This window comes from Furipterus horrens, unplaced genomic scaffold, assembly GCF_987537825.1.
Source record: "Furipterus horrens unplaced genomic scaffold, mFurHor1.1.pri manual_scaffold_2, whole genome shotgun sequence".
NCBI lineage: Eukaryota > Metazoa > Chordata > Mammalia > Chiroptera > Furipteridae > Furipterus > Furipterus horrens.
The window spans coordinates 102503690-102509551 of NW_028327172.1; positions in this window are offsets into that span (position 1 = coordinate 102503690).

Below are 5862 nucleotides of genomic sequence, written 5' to 3' on the forward strand. Positions count from 1 at the left end.
CCCCCTCGCCCCTGATAACTGTTATTCTGTTCCTTGTTCAAATTAGTTCATTTGTTTGTGTTGTTCCCTAGTCTCCTGTATTGGGTGATATCATATGGTATTTTGCTTTCTTTGCCTGGCTTATTTCACTAAGCATAATTCTCTCTAGTTCCATCCATGTTGTCACAAATGGCAGGAGTTCCTGCTTTCTTTCTGCTGCATAGTATTCCATTCTGTAAATGTACCAAAGTTTTTTATTCTACTCATCTAAAGATGGGCACTTAGGCTGTTTCCAGCACTTAGCTATTGTAAACAGCATTGCTATGAACATAGGGGTGCATAAGTTCTTTTGAATCGGGGTTTCAGGATTTTTCAGGTATAATCCTAGCAGTGGAATTGCTGGTTCAAAAGGCAGGTCCATTTTTAATCTTTTGAGGTAATTCCATACTGTTCTCCATAGTGGCTGCACCAGTCTGCATCCCCAACAACAGTGCAGTAGGGTTCCTGTTTCTCCACATCCTCGCCAGCATTTGTTGTTTGTTGATTTGTTGATGATGGCCATTCTGACAGGTGTAAGGTGGTATCTCATTGTGGTTTTTATTTGCATCTCTCTGATGGCAAGTGATGTTGAGCATTCTTTCATGTGTCTATAGACTTTCTGTGTATCCTCCTTGGAGAAGTGTTTGTTCAGGTCTTTTGCCCATTTTTTAACTCGGCTGTCTGTCTTCTTGGTGTTGAGATGTGTAAGTTCTTTATATATTTTGTAGATCAGTCCCTTGTCTGAGGTATCATTGGCAAGTATTTTTTCCCATATGGTTGGTTTCCTTTTCATCTTGCTAATGTTTTCTTTTGCTGAGCAGAAACTCTTTAGTTTGCTGTAGTCCCATTTTTTTCCCCTTACTTCCTTTGCCTTAGGAGATGTATCAGTGAAAATATTGCCACGTGGGATATCTGAAATTTTCCTGCCTATGTTTTCCTCTAGGACTTTTATGGTGTCATGGATTACATTTAAGTCTTTGATCCATCTTGAGTTTATTCTGGTGTGTGGTGTAAATTGGTGGTCTAGTTTCTTTTCTTTCTTTCTTTTTTTTTGCACGTCCCTGTCCAGTTCTTCCAGCACCATTTGTTGAAGAGGCCCTTATCACTCCACTTTATGCTCCTTCCCCCTTCGTCAAATATTAGTTGATCATATAGTCCTGGGTTTATTTCTGGGCTCTTTATTCTGTTCCATTGATTTATATGTCTGTTCTTATGCCAGTATCAGACTGTTTTGATCATAGTGGCTTTGTAGTATAGTTTTATATCTGGTGTTGTGATTCCTCCTGCTGTCTTCTTCAGTCTCAAGATTGCTTTGGCTATTCAGGGTCTTTTTTGGTTTCATATATATATTTGAAGTATTTGTTCTAGGTCTGTGAAATATGTCATTGGTATTTTAATACCAATGCATGGACTTTGAGCTTCTTGCCACCTTCTGTTGTTGGAAGTTTGCCTACTTGGACTCAGCTGCTGCCTGAGTCCACATGGAGACTGATTTCTGGGCTTGAAGTCCTAATCCTTGGTCTCAGGAATATAGAGAGGGAGTTGCTTTTTACGTAAATAAAGGTCAGAATTGTCTATCTGCAATTATTGCATCCTCTCCTAGAATATTCTTATAAAACCCAATCTCTCTCTCTGGTTGTAGCTGCCTTGCTTCAGTTTTCTCTATAGTGCTTCATCATGTATCTTGTGAATTTCAGTCTTTATACACCTGTTTCAAAAAGCTTGAAATAAGATGTGCTTGATTGGGTATGAGAAGACTGATTACCATTCAGAGCTCATTTCTGATGGGATCATTATTGGTAGAAAGGAAGAATGTTTAAGAAAATTCTTTTGAAACTGGAAACAAAGTATAGTGTGACTGGTATCCATGACAAGCAAACCCCAATTTGTAAAAAGACCATTAATGACTATTTCTAAATTAGGTTTGGTGAAGTTGGAAGGGAACATGGATTAGAGGAAAAAGCACTGGGTTTTATACAAAATTCCATTATCACCCCAAAATAATTTGCTTACAACTAGATAACTAGACAAATGTCACTTAATATCTCTAACATCAGTTTATTCCAGACTCCTTACTGTTGGTTAAAGAATAAAGTGAAACAATATACACAAAGGGTCTAGTATAATTCTCAGACCAAAATAAGTCCTTAATAAGTGTTACTAACTCATATCCTTTTTCATCAGAATCTTCATTCTTTATATAGTCACTGCTCTACACAGAAATCAATTTCTTTCTTAGACCTTCAGTAACTTAGAATAAAGTAAAAAACTCTTAGAATGAAGATAAAAATTCCTATGCATGGCCACAATGTCTGATTTTACACATTAAGTTACCTGAAATATAATGATGTACACCACCACCCTTTAGTTCTCCAGAAAAATTCTCTTTGCCTTTAAGGTTGTCCGTCTGGAAGGTAAAATAAGGTAACATAAGAGATGGGCAAAGTCTTGAGCAGATGGTCAGTTTTTCTGCTGGATGGATAGAGAGTGATGAACTATCAAAGGGACAGGCCAGCATAGCTTCTCTGAGTGCACAATATATTGCTTAAAGGGATAGAAACTGGACCATCTATGAACTTAATTCCCACAGAACTCCTGAATGGCAGTAGTAGACAGACTCATTTAGGTGCACTTGTAGATATCAGGAGAATGACTTAGCCCAAATCTATGTGTTGCTCTATGTCTCATTCCTTTGTTATTCATACTCTCTCATCACATCTCCATCACCTCTATTTCTCCACATTGGGTTTTTTTTTTTCTAGACTACAGTTAAAAAGCCATCTCTAAATCACAATCCCTTGCCTGAGGCAAATGTGTCATCCCTTGCCTGATGCCAATAAACTTACATATTGAAGGCACAGAAGAAAAGGAAATATTAGAAGTAAAAATAAAAGTAAAGATAGTATCTCATTAGATAAGCATAATTCTATCACACAGAAATATTCTAGGACCTATCTTCATGTGAACAATATTAATATGGATAATGTATTTATAATTTTTAAAGTTATTTATTTATTTGTTTGTTGTTTTGTTTATTTATTTATTTTTAGAGAGAGGGGAAAGGAGAAAGAGAGGGAGAGAATCATCACTGTGTGGTTGCCTCTCACTTGTGCCCCGAACTGGGGGCCTGATGTGCAACTGAGTCATGTGCCCTGACTGGGAATCGAACCAGCGACACTTGGCTCGCAGGCTGACACTCAATCCACTGAGCCACAGCAGCCAGGTCTTTGTATTTATAATTTCAATCAAAGTTATTAGAAATGTATTACCTGCTTCTGTAAGGCTGGCACCAGGGTAGAGTGCTCCCCAGTGTCCCTTCCTCATGACTACTAAGTAGATGAAGTGAGGACTCTTCCAGTTCTGAGCTGGGCAGGTGAGGATCCAGAGCAACCTGGGAAGTGAAAAACCTTCAGGAATACTACTCCTTTTCAGGGCTGCTTCCTGCCTTGTTTTTCTACTCTCTAGAGCTTTTCATTTTCTTTGTAACCACTAGTAGCCTTTTCATTCAACAAGAATTTACCTTCTCCTCCGTGGACTGTGACAAAACAGTCTGCAATTTTGGCATTTATACTCTATCTCTGAAGTTAATATTAGGTTGGCAAAAAAGACCATTTAGTCTTTTCTGTAAAATAAAAGACTTTTTTAATTTTTACCAATAACTTTATTGATTTGGATATTTTGAGTGTGTTGGCTATTTCCTGCATGGTATAATGTTAATTTTTCTCAATTCATGTCTTAATTTGATTGCTATCAACTTCACCTGGTCAACCTGACCATGGAGCATCATCCAGTGAGAAATCTTCAGCACGAAACTTCCCAAACCTTTTGACATGTTCCACCAGTCACAGCACCTTCTCCATACACTGCACAAATTTTTCTTTGTGTGTTTCAGTTGCATTTTTACCTTTGTAGAAAATATAAAGCATGATATGCTGAAAATATTGCATATTTTCTTCCATCTTCAATATTAAAATGGGTACACAAAAATTCAACAATTCTATAAGGTTTTTTTTTTTCTTTGCATGTAAAATATGTTTATTGTTCTTAAAAGGGTTCGGGGTTTGGTTTTAAATCAAAGTTTTTTTTTTTTTTTTAATGCACGCTGAGAGGACTGCTGTCATAAAACAATCTAACAAAATTGTTTTGAATGAAGGTAAAGACAATTAAGCACTACTAGAGTCATGTTATGGAAAAAACCAAATGAACTCTGGCCAACCCAGTAGATAGGGTTTTTATTGTTGTTGTTGTTGTTCTTTTTGTTTGTTCATTTTTAGCAAAAATGGGAAACAGGCAAGAAAAAAATCACTTTTTCAGGTCCAGTTCTGGTTCTTTTACTATTTTGTCTCAGGGAAGAGCCTGTTCTCTAGTCCTAAGTCAGTAGGACCTACCTCTGAAAGTAGACCATTGGGTAGGGAATTATATCCTATTCTCTCACTCACACCAGGATTTAGGCACATAACAGGCTGAATTAAGACTCACCTTCATTTAGGAGAGAGTATAGAATCAGTTTTTATAAGGAAGGCCATCCTAGAAATTCTCTCCAAACATTCCAGTATGATAATAGGAAACCTCTGAGCAAGGTGCTAGAAGGAAAGGGGAAATAGGACAGGGCCTGTGAGAGAGTGGACTGCCATCTTGTCCCTTCTTTATCCTCAGCAATCCTTTCCTTGCTCTGTAAACCCAATCCTGGGTTATTGTTGTTCTGGTGTTTAAATAGAAATAAATGGCAGAAAATGATTAAAAAGGAAAGTAGGGGAATTCCATGGATAGGATGGAAAATTCAGTCAGCCATTTGTCTAGATAGCTATTTAACCTAAAAAGTTGTGTTTAAGATAGTTGTATACATATTAGAAACTACCTAGTTGAAAACTTGGATATCATTACTTTCTTGGATTAGATACCTGACTTAATTTGTCAACATCCTGAAGAACATCTTCCTGATTGTTGTGGTTGAAAGTTTTGCTTTTTCTAGCATTTGCCACAAGTGTTCATACTGATTATATTGACCACTGTAGTCTTTGTTTGATCAATGCAGTTTTGTTTCTGCAATGTCGTATCTAGGGAACTCATGAAGGTGAAGGTCTCAGAGCATTTGGAGACTAAACAAGATTGGTGTTTTCACTTGAGGAATAAAGTATGGGTGTTGAGATAACAGAGTTAAAGGAAGATGTCCAAGGCTGGATGGTAGGAATAATAAGAACACCCATTTATTGTGTGTTCCATGTGTCAGGCACTGTGCTTTTTAGTTCACATGTAATAATTCATTTTATGTTCAAAACAATTCTGTGGTGTACCATTATGACACTAATAACTCATAGCTGGAATGGACACACCTATGGGATAAAGGTGGAGACAGGGCCTAACCCCTGACAAGGAAATCTCTGGTGAGGAGAACACTGATTAATTAACAAGGACCTAGGAAGACTACATCTATTATTAGAACATGAGTATGTAATGGCATAAGGTCAGTCAGGAAGAAAGGAATAGATTATTGAAGAAACTGATGCCAAAGACTAACAAAAAGTAAATTTCCAGGGAAAACCCATGGTTCTTGTTGAATAGTTTGAGTTTCTTAGGAGATATTTAGCATTGATGGCATTTTCGCAGTGTTTTATTCCAGTCTCTTGGCTCTACCTTTTACAACTCATTGGGTGAAGCACCTATGCAGATGCTGGTATGTGTCACTTTCTAAATCTCATAAAATCATAATATTAATAGTGATCCAAATTGCATGGTACAAGGAACTATGAGATTTGAATATTTTTGAGTACTTCCACTTGTAAACAATCCTTATTATCTCCAAAGGATCAAAATGTTTGACAGGTCTATGGGTATGTTATAAAA